This window comes from Heterodontus francisci, chromosome 11, assembly GCF_036365525.1.
Source record: "Heterodontus francisci isolate sHetFra1 chromosome 11, sHetFra1.hap1, whole genome shotgun sequence".
Lineage (NCBI taxonomy): Eukaryota > Metazoa > Chordata > Chondrichthyes > Heterodontiformes > Heterodontidae > Heterodontus > Heterodontus francisci.
Window position 1 is genome coordinate 26,798,244 of NC_090381.1, and position 22,814 is coordinate 26,821,057.

The following is a 22,814-nucleotide window of genomic DNA, read 5'->3' on the forward strand; positions in this document are numbered from 1 at the left end:
TGCGCCACCCCAAAGTGAAGAAATTTGTGAAGAAATTTCTCTTTATCTCAGTCCTAATTGATCGCCCCCTTATCTTGAGACTGTACCCCTGTGTTCTAGATCCCCTAGCCAGGGGAAACAAGCTCTCAGTGTCTACCCTGTCAAGCCCCTTCAGAATCTTGCATGTTTCAATGAGATCACCTCTCATTCTTCTAAACTCCAGAGAGTATAGAACTAATTTACTCAGACTCTCATCATAGTACAACATTTTCATCCCAGGAACCAATCTAGTGAACCTTCTCCGTACTGCCTCCAAAGCAAGTATATCCTTCCTTAAATATGGACATCAAAACTGCACATAGTATTCCAAGTGTGGTCTCACCAAAGCCCTATACAATTGTTGCAGGATCCCCTTATTCTTATACTCCAATTCCCTTGCAGTAAAGGTCAGCATGCCATTTGCATTCCTAACTGCTTGCTGAACCTGCATGCTAACTTTCTGTGTTCCTTGTGCGAGTACACCCAAGTCTCTCTGAACATCAACATTTAGAAGTTTCATGCCTTTCATAAAATATTCTGCTTTTCTATTCATATCACCAAAGTGAAGAACCTCACACTTTCCCACATTATACTCCATCTGCCACCTTGTTGCCCACTCACTTAACCTGATAATGGCTGGAATTTTACATGAGGCAGCGGCCCCACCCACCTGTTAAAAGGTGGGGGGAGAGCCCTCCTCCACCGGGCTGGGAAGCCACACAGCAATTTTGTGGTCCAGGCCCTTAACTGGCCTCAGTCGGGACTTCAACCCCTCTGCAGTAGGAAATCCTGCCTCCAAGAGCTGCTGGCCAATCAGAAGGCCAGAAGCTCTCCAGTCCCAGCAGCGCCACTGGAATGGTGGCCACTGCTGGGACTGCAACCAGCAAGAAGAGGGCAATGGGTGGTGCCTTTCAGGAAGGTAAGTTGATTCGAACCTCGTTGGGGATAATCGGCTGGGTCCCGGCGAGGGGGGTGGGGGCCGGAGTCTAGGGTTGGGGGGGGTAGTTTTAGCGGGGGCAGCCCAGGCTGCTGGGGGGGGGGGAGGGGAAGCATCCGTGGGGCACAGGGTGCTCGATCAGGAAGGCCCTCCCCAGCCCGCAAGGAGGCCGCCAATTATTACCAGGCAACCTTCTCAGCTGAAATGCTCGTCCGCCACTGGTAAGAAACCAGCAATAGCAGGAGGAGGTCTTTAAGTGGCAATTAATTGGTCACTTACAGGCCTCAATTGGCTTGGGGCAGGCAGGTCATTTTCCACCTCCTTGCCCCTGGAAAAACAGTAGCAGAGGGGTGGGGGGGATAGGCAAAGGGAATGGCATACCCCCCACTGTCTCCCAGCCCACTCCCAGGGAGGACATATAATTCTGGCCTATATCTCTTTGCACTCCCTGTGTCCTCCTCACAGCTGACATAGTATTGTATCATAGCAAACTTGGATATATTACTCTCTGTCTCTTTGTCTAAGCCATTAATATATATAATAAATAGCTGAGGCCCCAGATCCTTACAGCACTCCACTCGTCACAATCTGTCAACATGAAAATGCCTGTTTCTCTCTACTCTCTGCTTCCTGTCCGTCAACCAATCCTCTATGCATGCTAATATATTACCGCCAACTCCATGAGTCCTTATCTTGTGTGTTAACCTTTTGTGTGGCATCTTATTGAATGCCTTTTGGAAATCCAAGTATACTACATCTACTGGTTCCCCTTTATCTACCCTACAAGTTGCATCCTAAAAAACTCAACCAAATTTTTCAAACATGATTTTCCTTTCGTAAAATCCTAACCCTAACGTTGACTCTACCTGATTATACCATGATTTTCTGAGTGCATTGCTAATTCCTTAATAATACATTCCAACATTTTCCCAATGACTGATGTCAGGCTAAATGGCCTGTAGTTCCCCGTTTTCTCTCTCCCTCCTTTCTTGAATAGCGGTGTTACATTTGCTAACTTCCAATCCACTGAGACCATTCTAGAATCTAGGGAATTTTGGAAGATCATAACTAGTGCATCCACTATCTCTGCAGCTGTCTATTTCAGAACCCTAGAATGTAGGCCATCAAGTCCTAGGGATTTGTTGGCTTTTAGTCCCTGAAGTTTCCCCAATACCTTTTTTCTGCTGATATTAATTTCTTTAAGTTCCTCACTCTTACTAGCCCCTTGGTTACCCTCTACTTCTGGTATGTAATTTCTGTCTTCTGCTGTGAACAAATATTTTATCTCTATCTTCAATGTCTCTGCCATTTCCTCGTTCCCCATACTAAATTCTCCTTTGTCTGCCTCTAAGGGACCAACATTTAGTTTAGTTTACTCTTCTTTCTACATACTTGTAAAAGCTCTTACAATCTGTCTTTATATTCCTGGCTAGTTTACTCTCATATCCTATTTTTTCCTTTTTGTCAACTTTTTGGTTGCCCTTTTTTTGTTTCTAAAACTCTCCCAATCCTCAGGCTTACTATTATTCACTACAACATCATAAGCTTCTTCTTTTAATCTAATACTATTCTTAACTACCCTAGTAAGCCACAGATGGGTCTTTCTCAATGAGTTTTTGTTTTTTAATGGATTTTTTTGTTGTTGAACATTTTGCATTGTTTGTTTAAATGTTTCCAACTGTTTATTTACTGCTATTCCTTCTAATCTATTTACCGAATCAACTTTAGCCAACTCTTCCCTTGCATCTATGAAATTGGCTTTGTTTAAATTTAAGATTCTTGTTTGGTACTGGAGTATATTGCTCTCAAACTTAATATGGAATTCAATTCTATGAGGATCACTTTTTCCCACTGGATCTTTTACTATGAAATTGCTAATTAAACCTGCCTCATTGCATAATACTATATCTATAATAACTTTACCCCTAATTGGTTCCACAACATTTTGTTCCAGGAAACTGTCATGAAATCATTCTACCAACTCATCTTCCAGACTACCTTTGCCAATTTGATTTTTGAGCCTATAAAAAGATTAAAGTCCCCCACGATCATTATATTGCCTTTGTTACAAGCTCCAATTATTGCTTGCTTAATTATCTGCCCAACTGTATAATTACTGCTAAGGGACATATAAACTACTCCCACCAGCATTCTATGACCCTTGTTATTTCTCATCTCCACCCATACTGATTGTATTTCCTGATCTTCTAAGCCAAGATCCTTTCTCACTTCTGTGCTTATGTCATCCTTTACTACCAAGGCTAGTCCTCCTCCTTTTCTATTCTTCTCAAAATGTTGTGTACCCTGGAATATTTATTTCCAAACCTTGGTCACCTTGAGTCCATTTTTCTGTGATGACGATTAGATCTAAACCATTTATCTCTATTTGTGCTGTTTGTTCATCTATGGTATTACGAATGTTTTGCGCATTCAGATAAAGAGCCTTTAACTTTAGTTTTTACGACTATTCTTTGGAATCACCTTATTCACTGTTGCACTATTACTTTAAAACTCTCTGTCCCTTCCTGTTCTGCTTGCCTTTACCCAAATTGCTCCACTGTTGATTGCCTTGACTTTTCTCATTGAATTTTGAAATCTCCCTTCACCTGACCCCTCCCCCCTTTACGTTTAAAGCCCTATCCACAGCCCATGTTATATGATTCACCAAGACACTGATCCCAGCCTGGTGTAGGTGGAGTCCACCCCAATGGAACAGCTCCCTCTTTCCTCAGTACTGCTGACAATGCCCCATGAATTGAAACTCCTTCTTCACATACCAGTCTTCGAGCCACATGTTTAATTCTCGAATCTGCTTGACCCTGTGCCAATTGGAACGTGGTTCAGGTAACAATCCAGAGATTATTACCTTTAATGCTCTGTGTTTTAATTTGGACCGTAACTCCTCAAACTCTCTCAGCAGATCATCATTCCTAGTTCTACCTATGTCTTTGGTTCCTATGTAAAGCATGGCAACTGGACCACCCCCCCTCCCCCTTCTATTCCAAGTTCATCTCCAGCTGTGAGGAGATGTCTCTCACCCTGGCACCGGAAAGGCAATACAAACTTCAGAATTACCAGTTGCGGCTGCACAGAACAGTATCTAGCCCCCGACTATATTGTGCCATATCACTACCACATTCCTTTTCACTCCCCCCATTTGAATGGACTCCTGCACCATGGTGCCATGATCAGTTTGCTCATCCACCCTGCAGTCCTTGTTCTCATCCACACAGGTAACAAGTACCTGTACCTGCTGGTCAAAGTCAAGGGCTGAGGCACCTCTATCACTACATGCTGGATCCTCATACCTCGCAGTCACATCCTCCTGGCCCTCACCACTGACCAACTCTAAAGTTGTACTTAATCTTAGGGGTGAGACTGCCTCTCAGAACAAAGTGTCCAGGTAACTCTCCCCCTCTCTGATGTCCCACAATGTCTGCAGCTCGGACTCCAGCTCAACAACTCTGAGCTGAAGTCGCATGAGCTGCAGATGCAATACCGCAGATATGGTTGTCTGGGATTGCAATGAATTCCAGAAACCCCCACATGTTGCAGTTATGGAACACCACCTGCCCTGCCATGTCTCTCTTGTCTTATTTATTTATTTGATTAGTTAACTAATTATTAATTTAGTAATGTAATAGCAAGTTACAGTTTCCTAGCTGAGAGACGAAAGAAAAACACTCACCAGCTACTGGAGGTCAAACAAAAATAAAAAAGCAGAACCTCCTTCCCCCTCGGCACTGAATTCCCACTTGCACCAAATTTCCAACTTTAGCACTCCGATAATGAAGCATTCAGTTCCCCAATCACTGGCTGCTTCTCAGGCTGATTAACAGTCTAACAAGCCATAATGTAAATACTCCGAGGATAACTAGAACCATCTTTATTCCAGTCAATAGTGTAGTTAGTCCGATATGGTGGGAGAGTATTATGGGCACCCACAACCCATGTGCTGGGAGCATTGATATTCGATTGGACAACCAGACACTACCTTATTCTTTTTCATGTATTTTCGTTGACTTGATGTGGTGGATGGTAGAAATCACTCAATCAATATGTCCTCGACACCAAACACCTTCTTACAAGAGTCTGGCCCGATATATTCAAAGAGTTACATTTATTTTTCCTGGAGGCTAACAAGACAGTTGGGAGCAAATTACTTCAGAAAGAAAGCATCTAACAGTATGTATCTACAACAGAACTTCAAGAACTGACACTTCACACCCACTTCTCCCTCAACCAACTCTATTACATGGATCCCATCAAAGGTTTTTCAATTGATACTTCAATGTATTATTGATCACACTCAAGCTGTAACCCTTGTAAGGCCCAACTTCCTCCTGTTCTTTGAGTCCCAAGTTTCTGATATGCTGTTAACTAGCACAGGCCTGCACTCTAAAAGCCCTTTGTGAAGAGCGGCTGAGTTGACAAATAATTGGTGCAGCCAGACTAGATTATCCTGCTGGTGGGCAATTTAGGAAACTAACAATATCCTTTTCAGTGAAGCACAGGGCTGCTTTTTTTTGGCTGTGTTTTGCTATTAGAGGGAGTTCTCCTATAAGTAATCCGGTAGCCAAGCCTTGCCCAGACCAGAATCGGAATGCAGACGGGGTATGGGTAGGGGAGAAGGTGGGCTCACGGCCTAAGTCCTGACATTTGCTTCATTGTGGCTGAGAATCTCATGAAAAACCTCAACAATCTTAATACTGAATACTCCTTCTGTCAGAAAGCAAGGAAATAGGAAGGGAAATTACAAGTTTAGATACATTTTCTAAAGTTCTGGATAGTTTACTGGTCTCAAACTGAATAAGTGGCAATCCCATAAGTATGGTACATGTAAAACTCTTATGTACAGTACACAGCAACGCCACAAGTATGGTACACAATACCCCCATATGTACACTACACAACATCACAGTACAGTGCAAGACAATCCGATTTGTATAATACACAACAATCCGATATGTAGGGCACACGACAATCCGATATGCAGCGTACACAACAATCCAATATGCAGGGTACACAACAATCCAATATGGAGGACATCCAATAATCCTATATGTAGGATACGTAACAATCCAAATGCACAATACAGTACTGGTCTCCTTATTTAAGGAAGGGTATAAATGGGTTAGAGGTAGTACAGAGAATGTTTACGGGACTAATACCTGAAATGGGCGGGCTGTTTTATAAGGAAAGATTGGACAGGTGAGGCTGGTATCCACTGGAATTTAGAAGAGTAAGAGGGGACTTGATTGAAACATATAAGATCCTGCGGGGTCTTGACAGGGTGAATGTGGAAAGGATGTTTCCCCTTGTGGGAGAAGGCATGTAGCATTCAGACCAACAACACCTATTATAATATCCAGTGGGTCTGTACTTCATTGGCTGGAAAGTGCTTTTGGATGTGCTGAGGTCTTGCTGTATAAAGGCAGATTCTCTCTTTGTTTTACCACAATGAAGGAATCATAGGCATAGCCACAATCTGTCCCACTGAACTTTCAGTCTAATATTTTGTCTTCATGTGTTATAAGGACTATATTCAGGGCTGTTTTTTCAGTCATCAGTTTTTGGGGCGGTGTCAGCTTCTTTTGAAGCAGTTGGTCAGCTTTTGCTAGCTCTCTATTATGGCATGCATGACTGAAGTGAGAGGGGAATTAACGGAAGAGGTGAATTAAAAATCATTCTTGGCAAAGTAATCTGGAGTGGGAACCTTTGGTGGGCTTTTTCAACCTTTTCAGCCTGGAGAAGCAAGATATAGTGTCCTTAAAACTGCCTTGCTTGAAATCAGCCAGCTCAGCACACATTAGGGAATGAAACCACCAGCCTTCCTGCAGTGGTTTAAATGCTCTGTGAGTGAATAATTGAGTCAGAAAGAGTCAATGCATTGTGAGGATACGCCTGACATGGTTTTACAATTAACCAGAAACTGCTGACTACATTTGTCTCTGTGAGGCTCAAACCACTTGTCTGGAAATGGATTTTAATTTAACCCCAAACTGCTCTAGGTTTGAAAAGACAACTGCAATCCAATATTACTGGACCTCTCGTACTGAAATAAGGCAGTCTATAATGAGTCATGGTGTAATGCAAAGCACAGACACAAACAAACACATAACTAAACCAAAAATGTAAAAGAATAACTCGAGGGCAGCCACTGTTGCTACTTTCCTATCTAATTGCCTTTCGCTTGGAGAACTGTGTGAAATAGTGGATGAATTCGCAGGCTGATTAACAGTCTAACAAGTCATGACGTCAAAGCGCCTTCCAAAGCGGTAACCATCTTTACACCAGCCAATAGCGAAGTTAATCCTCGATGGTGGAAGGGTTTTATGGGCTCCCACAGCCCAATCAGCCGGAACTCCGGTCTGCACTCTCCATGACTTGTCTGGAACATGTTGAAATCCTGAATCATCTGACTCAGAGGCAGGAATGTCACCAAGAAGCCAAAGGCTTGCTCTTTCGCAGTGCCTAATAATACTGGAGTGCAAAGCTGTTCAAATGTCTTCTGTGCTGATGTAAACAATATTGAATTATCTGGGATTGAAACCACAAAACCCCTTCATTTACACAAATAATGTCACTCCACATACTGCACTTCTCTATTTTTGCTATTTCTTCAATCAAGGCTTGATAGAAGAATATATATCTATAGATTTTAAACAGCTCTCAGAAGATCTGCTGCTCTGCATGTCCCATCCCTCCTATACTCTCCCACTGAATCCCATCCCTCACACCCAAACTTTTCTGTGGAATTCTATCCCTCTTTTACCTTGATTTTCCCATTACAGTGTGTAACTTAAGACCATGTTTTCCACCATTAATTTGTGTTGGCAGATTATTCCAAACATTTTTCACTCTTAGAGTAAAGAATTTCAATCTGGTAATCTGCCTTAAGTTTTGCTACCTTCCACTGAGAATGAGTGCATGGGTGAGGTGGTGCAGGGCAGCTGACAACGTAGCCTTGGAGGGGATACCAGAACAATACCAGGGCTTAACTAGTTAAACTATGAGAACAAGTTGTACAAACTTGGTTTGTATTCCCCTGACTTCTGAAAGTTCAAGCAGTGATCTCTTTTCAATTTTCCATCACCATCCCCTCCGGGCCTCTCTCCTTGCAAATCTACTGCCCCATCTCCAACCGCCTATTCTCCCTCCAAATTCCTTAAACGTATTTTTGCTTCCAAAATCCGTACCCATCTCTCCTGTTTGAACCTCACCAATTAGGTTTCCACTCTTGTCATATTGCATTCAGGAGTCAAATCAGGAAGCACTTTTTCACACAAATGGTAACGGACCTCTCTCTGCCAAAAGGTTGTGGATGCTCGGACAATTGAAATTTTCAAGACTGTGATCAAGAGATTTTTGTTAGGTAAAGGTGTCAATAACAACAATAACATGCATTTATATAGCACGTTTAACGGAACAAAAATGTCCCATGGCACTTAACAAGACTGATATCAATAAGAAAGATACCAAGGGACATGGAGCAAAGTTGGGTAAATGGAGTTGAGATATAGATCATCCATGATCTAATTGAACGCCGGAAAAGGCTCGCGTGGCTGTAAGGCCTTGTACTGTTCCTCTGAAACTGTTGGCGCATTCAGGAGGGGATAAATGAGAGGCAGGGATGTTCTTCAAAAGAAACTTCCTGAAACTTAGTAGAATGGAATTTCACTTAATTTGGGCAATAAACCAATATCTATTGCCAATTTTTGTTGTCTTGAAAGCATTAAGAATCAACTACCTAGTGTGGGACAGGAGTCACATATAAGCCAGCCTTTCTTCACTCAGAGAAATTACTGAACCAGTTAGGGTTTTGATGACAACCCAGGAGCGTTCATGGGCATTTGCTGCTTAAACCCAAATTACATCAATTTCACAAATGGCCATGAGTGGAATTATAAATTCACAACCTCTGGGTTGCCAGTCCAGTACCATAGCCACTAGGCTTTTTTTTTATTGATTCATGGGATGTGGGCATCGCTGGCTGGGCCAGCATTTATTGCCCATCCCTAACTGCGCTTGAGACGGTGGTGGTGAGCTGCCTTCTTGAATCGCTGCAGTCCTTGGGGTGTCAGTACACCAACAGTGCTGTTCAGAAGGGAGTTCCAGGATTTTGACCCAGCGACAGTGAAGGAACGGTGATATAGTTCCAAGTCAGGGTGGTGTGTGGTTTGGAGGGGAACTTGCAGGTGGTGATGTTCCCATGCGGCTGCTGCCTGTGTCCTTCTAGGTGGTAGAGGTCGCAGGTTTGGAAGGTGCTGTCGAAGGAGCCTTGGTGAGTTGCTACCATACCATAATTTCTTTACCCACTTGCAAGTTAGCTGAGCCTACACAAGAATGCAACTTCTGTCCTTGATAAGGAGTCAAATTTAAAGAGACATGGTGTACTGAGAAAGATCAATCTCTTTGGGGTTCCTCAGTTTCATTGTACAGAAGTGATGCAGTTGCATTTCTCTAATCTACAGATGTGGCTTGATGCAATTAACACTGTTTGCAAGATGCATTTGGCAATCTTTTCTCCATCTTTGTGGAATATAAATGTGTGGAAAAATGGCATCCTCTGGGAGGAAAGAGGTCTTGCATCTCTCTGTCTTTCACACGTATGTCTCAATTACAGTGACCGTCAAATTTAGGCTTGAATGCTATAGAAGAGAAATGAAGGAACAAGGCTTTTTTTGGTTAAAGCTTGGCCAGAACAAAGAGATAGAGAGGAAGCACCAAATTCAGCTAATTGGATCCACATGTTGCTATCTCTGTGCGCTCCTCTGCTGTATAGTGTTGACTGATACAACACAGGAGGCCATTCTGCCCATCGTGCCTGATCCCAGCTCTTTGATAGCCCTGAAAAACCTTCCGTTCAAGTATTTATAGAATTCTCTTTTGAAGTGTACTAATGAATCTGCTTCCATGAGCTGAATTGGCAGTGAAGTACAGATCACAACAACTTGCTGCAAAAAACATTTTTCCCTCATGTCACCTTTGGTTCTTTTGCCAATCACCTTAAATCTGTGTCCTCTGGTTACTGACCCTACTGCCACTAGAAATAGTTTCTGATTATTCATTCTATCAAAGCCCCTCATGATGTTGAACGCCTCTATCAAATCTCCTCTTAATCTTCTCTGCTGTAAGGAAAACAATTCCCGCTTCTGCAATCTCTCCATACAACTAAAGCCTCTCTTCCATAATACCATTCTAATAAATCTCTTCTGCACCCTCTCTAATACCTTGACCTCCTTCCTAAAGCATGGAGACCAGATTTGGTCACAATATTCCAGTTGAGGCCTAATCAGTGACTTATAAAGGTTTAGCATACTCTATTAATAACTTTGTACTCTACTAATAACATCAAGGATCTGTTTTTTTAATAGTCTTCTCAGTTTGTCCTGTTACCTTCAATAATTTGTGTACATACACACCCAGGTCTCTCTTGTAAGATACTTTAGTTGTATATACACATATACATAGGGTTTTGGATTAGGTTTAACCTTCCACGATTAAGGTTTTTGCTTTTTTTTTTACTTACAGATAGCTTGTAGATTATTAATGCAGATAGAAATAATGAAATGGTTAAAAGTTGTTAATTTCCATGATGCTTTAGGGTTTAATGTGTCAGGGTAAAATTTAACTGATTGTGCTGTTTCAACTTTTGCTGAAAATGCTGATAATACATGCCTCGACTTTTTGTAGTGTCCAAGGTAAACAAGATAGCCAAGGCAGTCTTGAGATAGGAAGTGGGACAATAGGGCAGGATGATAAACAAGTTGGCATCTGTTTTTCAAGAAAATATCTCATTTCTGGAGGACCTGTTTACGATAAAGCTTGTCAAACTATAATGAATCAGCAATGATAAGGTTCGCGAGAAACAGCCGATAAAGATCTCGGGCTGAAATTTATGTTGCCGCTGCCGTGATCGGTGGGCTTCACGGAGCTGCCACGATATTAAACGCCTCTGCTGGAGGCATTTTCCAGCCCCGCCTCCCCCACCTTCCCACGACCCCCCCACATCGGCATCGGCATGTGAAAGTTCCCGACCAGAATTTCCTCCTGACAGTAGGATTGGGACATGGGAACCAAAATTCAGCCCATTGTGTCCGGACTTGGTCGAACACAATAAAAGAAGTACGTTGCAGAGCATATCGGTATTGGATTCGAACTGCTTCCAGTCTGTTTTTGCACCCCCTTTAAAATTATACCATTTAGTTTACATTGTCTCCCTTCATTCTTCCCACAAAATTGCATCACTTTACATTTCGCTATGTTAAATTTCACCTGTTTGTCCATTTTATTTTACCAGTTTGTCTATGTCCTCACAAAGTCTACTATCTACCTCATTAACAAGTGACATCTCACTGACCTGTGAACTCTGAGTGTGTCAGACTGCTCATGCTATCTAATATTCGGGGTTGCGTGGGGGAGTGGGGGGTGCATTGTGCAGTGAAGAGTGAGTGATCGCATGAAAAGTCTCCATGAAGGAAAGGAGATGGTGGTGAAGTGGTAATGTCATTGAATTAGTAATCCAGAGGCCCAGGCTAATGCCCTGGGGACATGGGTTCAAATTAATAAAAATCTGGAATTGAAAGCTAGTCTCAGTGATGATGGCCATGAAACTATCACTGATTGTCATAAAAACCCATCTGGTTCACTAATGCCCTTTAGGGAAGGAAATCTGCCGTCTTTACCTGGTCTGGCCTACATGTGATTCCAGACCCACAGCAATGTGGTTGACTCTTAATTGCCCTCTGAAATAGCCGAGCAAGCCACTCAGTTAAGGGAAATTTGGGATGGGCAATAAATGCTGGCCTGGCCAGCCACACCCACATCCCATGAAAGAATAAAAATAAGAAACCTTTTGAGGAATTTTCCCTCAGCTCCAGGATGTCATCCTGACAGTGCAATCTGCATAATCCTGAACAGGGTGGGATTTCAACACGTGACACAGGTTCTCTGAAAAAGCTGGGATCAGGAGAAGTTTTATGTTGGGTTCAAGAAGGTACCAACGCTGCTGGTTTTTGACACACCAGTCTCACACACTGGTGGTGATTCCAGAATAACTCTACTGGATTGGCTACAGCTAACCACAAATCCAAGATTCTGAGGGAGCTTGACAGGGGTGAATGTTTCCCCTTGTGGGGAAATCGAGAACTAGGGGGCACGGTTTCAGATTAAGGGGGCTCCCATTTAAGACTGAGATGAGGAGGAATTTCTTTTCTCAGAGAGTTATTAGTGTTTTGAATGTCCTTCCCCAGGGAGCAGTGGAGGCTGGATCATATTCAAGGCTGAGTTAGATAGATTTTTGATTGACAGGGGAGTCAAAGTTTATGGGGGGGAAGGAAAGTGGAGTTGAGACTACAACCAGATCAGCCATGATCTTATTGAATGGCAGAGCAGGCTCGAGGGGATGTTAGTGAACCAGATGGGTTTTTACGACAATCCAGTAGTTACATGGTTACCTTTACTAAGACTAGCTTTTTATTTCAGATTTATTTATTAATAGAATTTAACTTCCCCAGCTGCCATGGTGACATTTGAACTCATGCCTCCAGAATCATTAGCCCAGTAGCATAATCACTCTGCTACCATTCCCAAGTAACAGCAATACAAAAGGAATGCAAATCGGCCAAGTCATAATAAAGTGATTCAACAATCAGGAGCTACTCCATCCTCACATGTTCCTGAGTCATCTGAAAGCTCTTAAGTGAAATTTTGTTTTTCTTTGTCTCTCAGTTTTGTCTCATTTTATGACTCAGCCTTGTATCTTTCTCAAAACTAATCGCCTCTCTCAGAGCTCAATCAGGACTGTGCTGAACACCTGGTTTGCTAAAGAAAAAAAACATAACAACAGCTGGACTGTCAGGTCAGGTGAACACTGACATGTTGACTACAGTCACTTGACTATTTGATCCTGCTTGCTGCCTTCACACTGCTAAGATAGGGGGTGGGGTCCCATGTCACTGGGCCTGTCTTTCATCAGAGCTACTGGAAGTCCTTTGTGGAAATCTTTGAAGGACATGTTGTCTTGTGTTCAGCAGCACCTGGCACTCTCTTTTGAACTGACAGGCTATCACAGAGAGGTGCCATTATCAGATCTGAGGATCCAGGACAGCCCTGAATCAACAGTTAGAGTTCTTGTATCTTGTAAAACCCATGTAGAAATGAGGGTCACTGCTCGTGCCCAATTAGTACCTATACTTAACTTCAAGTACATTTTGACACTTTTTTATTCTTTCATGAGGTGTGAGTGTAGCTGGCAATGCCAGCACTTGTTGCCCATCCCTAATTGCCCTTGAGAAGGTGGTGGTGGGAGGCGTTCTTGAACCGCTGCAGTCCACCACTTCAACTCCCTGTGGTTGTCTCCCCTCTAACGGGTCTCACAGACAACCGGCAGCACCCTCTTCCCTCCATCCATGGCCAATACAGCAGGAGAATCTAAACCAGTAGGCCCAATCCCCCTTACGTCCTCTGACCACCTCCCACTGCCCCTCTCAGCTCTCACCATTCTCCCTGCCACCGCTCCTCTTACCACCTCCCCCTCCCAGCACCCTGCCTACCTCACCTACTCCTCCTATCTCTTACCACCCCACCCCCTCCCATCCCAACCACCCCTCGTACCTCTTACTACCCCTCACGCTCCTACCACAACTACCCCTCCAACCTCTTACCGCCCCTCCCCCTTGTTACTGTCTAATAAGTTCTGTTAATGGATGTTAAATACCCAGTAGTTGAAGGTAATAGGGTGAACAGCTGTTGGGTGTTGACTAGTTGACTGTACTCAGATGTATATATAAAGAGCCAGCACTGGCTGGGTGTTGTTAGGAGTGGAGAAGTAAGCTCTGTGGTAAGCAATAAACAGTCTCCACCAAAGCATCCTAGTCTCAGTGTCTTCTTCACAAATAGGCTTGGCAGTTTCTCTAACATTGGTAGCAGAGAATGGTTGCCTGAAAGTGAAGATTGGTAACTAAGATTTGTTTTCAGATGGGAGATTAAAATTGGAGGTTTTTTTGAGAAGGCTGCAATTGGAGTTTTTTTTTCTGAAGATGACTGATTGATATTTGGTTCCGAAGAAGGGTCACTGACCCGAAACGTTAACTCTGCTTCTCTTTCCACAGATGCTGCCAGACCTGCTGAGTGGTTCCAGCATTTCTTGTTTTTATTATGATTTTTGACAGCTGTTTTGTGAAGCTGAACCTTATGAGGCATGGAAGAATGAAGTTGATCTATGGACATGGGGTATTTCTTAACCAAAGAGGAAGCAAGGAATAGCCCTTGCACTTTCACTTCCTGCCAGAAGCAAGATCAGGGGCAAAGTGTTCTTGGAGCCAGAGGCTCATTTGGACAATGAGGAAGGTTTAGACAATCTCTTAAAATTTATATGAAAGATGACTTATTGAGTGCCTATGAGGCATGGTCGGACTTTGATAAATTTAGAAAATTGGATGGTTCTTCCATAGAAGAATATATTATGGAGTTTAACTGACTCTATGCAAGGTTGCAGCGATTCTACTTGGAAATTCCTAACTCAGTGCTTGCCTTCAAATTGTTGGATTGTACTAGGATATTGAACATGGATAGGCTCTTGATATTAACTGGAGTTAGATTCAAAGAAAGAGATACACATTTGATCAGATGTCTGACATCCTGAAAATTTTGGGGGGGAAAGCATCCCTTTCCAGCCGCTTTCATGGTGCAAATGGGCTCTTCAGCAGGGACACCGAAGGCGGAGGATACAATGCCAGTAGCATTTTGAGGCCATTCAAATATGGGGCACAAACATCAGTACGAAAGGAAAATCTCACACAAAACTGATGAGGATAGAGACCCTTTTGGCAGCTATAACAGACGGTAGGAATTGGGCAATTATGACAGAAGGATGAACCCCAGAAATAACCAAGGGGTGGTCAACAGGTGTTTCTGATGTGACTCAGTATCATTATATGTTGCATTGTCCAAAAGGGAATAACAGGGGTTCTGAGACGACACATGACATGGAAGGTTCGGAAGGTGAGGATGACGGTACTGATCAATCAGAAGGAATTGTACTGGTCATGAGAAGCTTCAGTCCAGTACTGAGTGTCCTGGTTGCAGATTCATTCAGTTGTGCAGTACTAGACAGTGGGTGTACGTCCACAGGATGTGGAGTGGACTGGTTAGGGTGTTACATGGATTCTTTAAGTAAAGAAGACTGAAGTAAGATCAAAGAATATGACAGTTCTATCTGTTTCAGGTTTGGGGATGAGAACACTTTGAAATCACTAAGAAGAGTGGTAATTCTGTGTAAAATAGCAGGTGTAAAGAACGTATGTAGTATCCAGTGAAGTACCTTTTGCTGTTAAGTAAACCATCTATGAAAAAGGCTCAGATGAAATTGGATATGGAACAAGATAAGACGATTGACTTTGGGAAATCTGTAGATTTGCAATTTACACAGTCGGGACATTTTTGTATTCCCTTAGTGAGACCTAACATCTCTAAGCAAAATGTTAAAGAAGTATTAATGGCATCCGGGGGTAGGGATTTAAAGGAGAAAAGGCAAATTATTCCAAAAGTACATCAACAGTTTGCACATCCATCTTGTCATAGGTTGAAGATTCTGTTAGAAGATGCAGGGGTAATAGATAATGACTACACTAAAGTTATCAAGGATATCAGTAAAAAATGTGACATCTGTAAAAAAAAAAATACAGGAGGATGCCATTGCAACCTGTAGTGAGTCTCATTAGTAAGGGACTTTAATGAAACCATAGCAATGAACTTGAAGGTATAGGATAAAGACAAAAACATTTTTCTTCTACGCTTTATAGACATAGCGACTAGATTTAGTCTGTTGATGGTAATTTATAGTAAAGACAAAAATGTAATAGTGGACAAGATAATGGAAAGGTGGATAGGAATGGGACTGCGAGCACTGACTAGATTTCTAACTGACAATGGAGAAGAATTTGCCAATGATGAGTTCAGGAGTATGTGTGAAAATATGAATATTGTAGTGATGCGCAGAGCAGCAGAAAGTCCTTTCAGTAATGGGATTTGTGAGAAATCATGCCGTGATTGACCAAGTGCTCCGAAAAATTTTAGCCAACCAACCAAATTGTAAATTGACAACTGCTCTAGCTTGGGCAGTACATGCATAAAACACACTCCAAATGGTTGGGGGCTACAGCCCCTATTAATTAGTTTATGGCAGGAATCCGAAAATACCTTCGGTAATGTGGGATCATCTCCCGGCTTTAGAGGGAACTACAATTACATTTTTGTGGAACATTTGAATGCCATGCATGCAGGGAGAAGAGCATTTATTAAGGCCAATGTTTCAGGAAAAAATCAGGGGAGTTTTGAGGTATCTGATCAGGCCATCAGAAAAGAATATTAATACTGGCGACATGGTGTATTACAAAAGAGAAGGGCAGAAAGAATGGAGAGGCCCAGGAAAAGTTATAGGCACTGATGCAAAATGGTAATTTAGCAACATGGCAACCAAACCATTAGGGTACATTCCTTGTGGCTTATTGGCACTGATTATACATTAACATAATCTAAACAATTGATGGGCACTAATGACACACCATGTACTTTGCATGCACATTGTCGGACCTTTGTGAGCAACAGATTGTGGATAACGGGCTAACTGAGAGTGGACCAAGTGATATTGAAGATCCAGATAATGCTATTTATCCAAAAGGTCAACTACTGGAAGTTGGGACTAAAATAACGTATATGCCAGAAGGGACTAGTGAATGGAGGGAAGCCACCATTATAGGAAGGGCAGGAAAGACCACAAGGAAAAAATTGGTAAAGGATGTCAAGCAAAGAGCTTGACAGCTGGAGAGAGTGTGGCATATACATGGATGTGCCAGATAGAGGACAACCAGCATTGTCCCATAGATAGATCTGTACAGAGAAAGTACTTCCCGATGGCGCATGTAAAGTTAAGGCCAGACTTGCAGCTCGGGGATTTGAGGAACGACTAGACGACCAGGAAGTTAGAGTAGACTCCCCAACAGCAGGAAAAGCAAGTTTGAGGATTTTCCTAGCCCTTTTAGTGACACACTCATGGGAATGTAAGTCCATTGACATCAAAGCCACATTTTTGCAAGGGGCGAAATTTCAAAGGGAAGTATTTTTAAAGCCATCAAAAGAAGCTGGAGATATAGAAGGGAAATTATGGAAGCTGAACAGTGTGATTATGGGCTAAATGATGCATCCAGGGTGTGGTATTTTTCAGTTAAGTCTGTCCTACGAAAAGCTGGTTGTATTCAGCTAAAAGCAGATCCAGCAATGTTTCATTGGTACTATGAAGGAAAACTAGCAGGCATTTTCTTGATACACAGAGGTAATTTTCTGTGGAGAAGATCTGCGGAATTTGAGAAATTTGTGGTAGATCAAGTTCTACAGGAATTTAAAATTGGAAGTTGGCCTTCCAGAGCTTTGAAATATATAGGGTTGAATATTAGGCAGACTAAGTTGGGGGTAACCCTAAATCAACAATCTTACCTATAAAATGTTAATAGGATCCCAATAAGTCGGGTCAGGTCCTCACAAAAGGAAGACTCTGCAACCAAGGAAGAAGTAGACCAGTTAAGGAGCTTAATCGGGCAATTAAGTTGGTGGTGCACACAAACTAGGCCGCATGCTTGCTATGATGTATTAGAATTGAGCACCATGCTGAAACAGGCTATTGTTGGGGAAGTGCTGAAAGCAAATAAGACATTGAAGAAATTGAGTTTAGGCAAACGTACAGCACTGGGCAACCCAGAAGAAATTAAATTTGTCATTTTTAGTGACTCCTCTCACGTTAATCTTCCCGATTGGTTATTCGAGCACAGTGGGGTTCATTATATTTTTGGTGGGAAGAATACCCTGGGAATCGAAGAAACAAAGAGGATAGTTAAAAGCACCTTAGCTGCTGAGACACTTGCACTGTTAGTAGAGATAGATATGGGTATGTATTTATCGAGTATTTTAAAGGAACGCTTGTATAAGGGGCAATCGGAGAAAGATTTTCCTACAGAATGCTACATAGATAATCATTCTCTCTGGGACAATGTCTATTCAACAAAAAGTGACATGGAAAAGAGGTTGAGGATTGATCTCGAGTATAAACGAAATGCTGGAAAGAAAATAAATTTTCAAAATAAAATGGGTCGCGCAAGTTATCAATTGTCAGATTGTTTTACAAAGAGAGGTGCTTGTTCAAAGAAATTGTTGGTGTCCTCTTACAGGGCCATCTTGTGTTATGATAAGTTAGGAAAATGTGGAAATTTTTAATGTTGGATTGCTTTGTAATTTTTTAAACACGTTTGTTTTTGTTAATGGGGGGAATATACAGTATGTTAATGGCTGGTGATGTTGAAGGTTGGTATAATGCAAGATAAGGAAAAATGTATTATTATTTTGTCTCTTCTGGGAATCTGTTAATGTCTACTAAGTTCTGTTAATTGATGTTAAATACCTAGTAGTTGAAAGTAATTGGGTGAATGGGTGTTGATTAGTTAACTGTACTCAGATGTATATATAAAGAAGAGCCAGCCAGCACTGGCTGGGTGTTTGGAGTGGAGAAGTAAGCTCTGTGGCAAGCAATAAACAGTCTCCACCAAAGCATCCTAGTCTCAGTGTCTTCTTCACAAACAGGCTTGGAAGTTTCGCGAACACAACACAGAGTTGGGAGTGTGTAACACAGAGATGGGTGTCACTGAGCACTGTAAATCTGGAACTGGCAGCATTATACAAGTAAGTAGCTGGCCTTGAGTAAAAGGGAACATGTGAGGAATTATGACTTAACTCTGCCTCTGAGCAGCCTGTCCCACAACAGACTGAAGCCATTGCGCCCTTCTGCCCCTGCTTTGTAAGTTTGTCTTCACTTTGACCCAGGGACAGTCCATGCACAAAAATATTAGCATGTCTTAAATCACTAAATTCTCAAAGCAAAGTTTACCTTCCATCTATCCCATTTTCCACAATGAAAAGATTCTTACTGATGCTTAGTGTAGAACCTCCATTAAACACAGCAACATGAAGCAACTGAATTCTCCACAGTCTGTTCCTTTCATCCACAGTTCAGGATGACCCTCACACAGCTGGAAATATTACCCTCTACTACCACCCTGTGCTCAAATGTGTTCTTGCATCCAGTGCTTCCTCAATAAATTTACAGCTCCTTTAAAGACTTGTGTTTCGATAGCGCCTTTCACAACCTCAGAATGTCCCAAAGTGCTTTACAGCCAACAAAGTACTTTTCATGTCGTAATGTAGGAAACACAGCAGCCAGTTTGCGTTCAGCAGGGTCCCAGAAACAGCAGTGTGATAATGACCAGATCAGCTGTTTCTCAGTGATGTGGGTTGAACATAAGAACATTCGAATTTGAAGCCTGCTCTGCCATTCAATATCATGGTCGGTCCTCTACCTCGACTTCACTTTCCTACCTGACCAGGATCTTGGGGATAACTGCCCTGCTCTTCTTTCAAATAATGTCATGGGATCTTTTACATCCACCTGAGAAGACAGACAGGGCTTTGGTTTAACTGGAGTGGGCTTAGGGGGGAGAGTGCTACTGACTGAGCCATAGTTGACACCAGATCTCCTCGTCAATGGTGGCCTTTTGAGAGAGGTGGCTGCCAAGGTATGGGAAGTGCTCAACATATTCCAGAGTCTCTCCTTCAACGTATACGGGAGCTGGAATACTTGGCTGATCAGGTGAGGGTTGATATGAGTTTTGTTTTGTTAATAGTCAAGAAGAGGTTTGGTTCAGCTGTGCCAGCTCAGCCTTCTCCAAACTATGGCAGCAAGTGTTTGACAACAAAATTTCACAAAACATTCATACTGAAAAAAAAGAGTTGAGCTGTGCTGATTCATTTCAGATCTTTGCTCATTGAATCAGCCTCACTGGGTGGGCATCACTCAACAATTCCCTCTTCCATCTTCCTTCCCCCTGTGGACTGCTCTGTGCCCCCTTCTGACAGACCAGCCAAGATCAGGAACTCACTAGGCTGGCAACTGAGAAGAGCTCATTAGCCTCCTCAGTTTTTTCAGTAGGTTGTCTCCCATTTTAGATTTTCCGCCGCTTAGAATGGCAGAACAAGCTGCAGCAAGGCTTCCTTCCAATCAGGTTCAGGGCTGTTCTATCATCGTCGCAATGAATGCTGGGAAGCTGGCATATCCTGCTTCCTTTGAATCTCACATGGGATTCTGGGAAACCTTGAGGGGAATGTGGAATTGTGGAGAACAGTTCCATGAACAGCAAAGGTTTTTTCGTAGACAGGCACCAAATGGCTGAGGGAAGTGGCACTGCAAATAATGTAACACTGCCCATCTCCTTGGTTAGTCTGCTAGTTAGTGATGGACCACCTTGTTTGTGAAACCAGTCAAGGAACCTCAGAAATGTTTCATTAACAGAACACGAAAGCTGGCTTATGGTGCTAGCCTGTGGTTTAAGTCCTATGGATGGTAACAAAGTATAAACACAGCCGGGGTGTCCTGATCTCATCAGAACAGGTGAAGATTGACTGTTCAGACTACTGACAGATGTCATCAACTTTGGTTTTGGGAGAGACTCACATGATCTTGTTAACCCTTAAGATTTGAACTTTGGAAGAAAAGGGGAATTGTCAGTGAAGTAATCCCTTTGTCCCAAGAAGGAGCCAGTATTGACCAGTCAAGATTTGGCAGGAGTCAGCAGAAATCAAAGGCCTAGTTTCTACAAAGAACCTGGTCAGTTGGACAAGTGATTAAGCCAACCTGAAACAGGCCAAATTCAGGCTGGAAATGTAATTCAGCATGAACACCTTAAGAGCTGAAGTTGTATTGAGTATAGAAGGCTGAGTGGGTGATCTGATCAAGATGTGAAAGGGAATTGATAGGGTGGAAAAGAGAAGCTGTTTCTTCTGGCGAGGGAATCAGAACAAGGCCATTTCGGAGGGAAATCAGGAAGCACTTTTCATACAAAAACTGTAGTGGAAATCTGGAACTCTCCCCCAAAAGGCTCTGGCTGTTGGGGGACGTTGGAGCATTCAAGACGACGATGGATAAATTTTTGTTAGGTCAAGGTACATGGAGAAAATTGGTAAATGGAGTTCATGTGCTGATCAGCTATGGTCTAATTGAACGGTGGAGACGGCTCAAGGAGCTGACTGTATTACTTCAGTATCTATGGTCATAGGTTGTAAGGTTGATAGCGATTCTGCATTGAACCGACAGAAGTAAAGCTTGTAATGCATAGGTATTTAATCTCACGTCTGCCTTCACGATGTGAGGCCGAGGCACAACCAAATAAATCCAACAGCCCTTGTCAGGCAGTAAGTGAGGACGACCAAAGGCATAAGATGGTGACACAAATGGTGACTGGTCCTGAGAGGAACCTAGACCATCAAGGCAGGAACTGGGCAGCTGGAAACAAGTAATGAAGGCCCGGGTGAAAAGTTGAACCAAATAGCGATCTTGGACTGGGTTGTTAACTCGATGTCAAAGTGCACTGCTGATAAATAATTCATAGACTCTTGTGGTTTTATAACTTCTACTTAAATTCCTAATACCTCTACCTTTGTTAAAAAATACATGTAATGTAGAATTGACTATAAACTCACAGTCAAATCGATCAGCCATTTCAAAATCAATGTTTAATGAAATGCTGACTGTCAATAGATTGAGGCTTTATCAGAGGAGAATATTGCTGTGTTAATGTAGATATGTATTCCATTTAGTATAGTTGCAGCATCAGTGACTCCAACAAGAGGCAATTGGTTCATTTCACTGAGGTTATACTGTGCAATGTTAATTGGCTTGGAGCATTAGCATCAAATGACTCCGGACTGGAATCTCAGGCAGTACAGAGCAAGCTGAGACAGTATTTTATAAACTTTAGGCCAACATGGTAGAAATCCTCTATAATCAAGATTACAAAAGTGAGGAAGTGATGCTTCAGTTGTATAGAGCCTTGGTCAGACCCCACCTCGGCCACCACAAGTTCCCCACCCTGCTGTCTCGCCTGGGCCATGGTTTCAACAACCTAACTCTCTTCACTTTATGACTTATTCTTTCTTATTAGATTCATTTATACTGATGATGGCTGAAGAGGGAACTTTCCAGAGCAGGGACAGATGAATTAAACCGCGAGTGTGGTTGAAGCCTAAACTGGTAACCTAGGGAACCAGTGAACAAACAGATAGGAACCTGGTCCTTTCTCAGAAGCTGTTTCTCATTTGCCACTTCAAATATTGAGCAGTGGACCCGCAGATGTCCTTATAAGGTGAATAGAATTACTGTAACACTGCCCATCAAAACACTGAGGAAAACCAACAAGCAGATATATCTTGAGGAACATGGGAATTGGATGTTCAAGATATTGAAGAATAAAATCAAATGGAAGTTGAAGACAAAAAATACAAAGGAAAAATGAAGAGTGAAATCAAATAAAAATAGGAGTCTGTGAGGGAATGCAAGAGGAACTAAAGGGAAAAAACAGGATAAATGAGAGGAGGTATCTTTAAAGAAGGTTTTAAAGGATAATTACACACAACTTTTCAATTTCTGTAGATTCTCTTTAGTCTGGCAACCAAGTGAACAAGAAGGTGCAATGTGGCCCTTTCTCACCATATCGTGAACTGTCAGATGATGAGGTTTGAGGTAAGTATTCAGTATAATGGACTCTGCCTGCCCCAGGGTTGGGGGGAGCGGGGGAGGCGGTGTTAATTCTAACACCCTGGCGGAAGGTGGCAAAGTGAGTGACTGCAGGCAGAGTCAGGCCCATTTTAACAGCCAGACTTCATTGGCAGGCTGCTTTCTGACTTACTGAGCAAAGGGCCGCTCGCTCAATGGGAACCAACTGCCTGGCCATTAAAATCAGGCAATAGGAGACTGACT

General features: G+C 42.5%; 1 protein-coding gene across 2 annotated transcripts in view; it reads right to left on the reverse strand.

Annotated features, from left to right (window-relative positions):
- Window positions 1-22,814, reverse strand: part of gpc5b (glypican 5b) — a 687,302-nt gene that overhangs the window by 331,976 nt on the left and 332,512 nt on the right. The window lies entirely within an intron of this gene.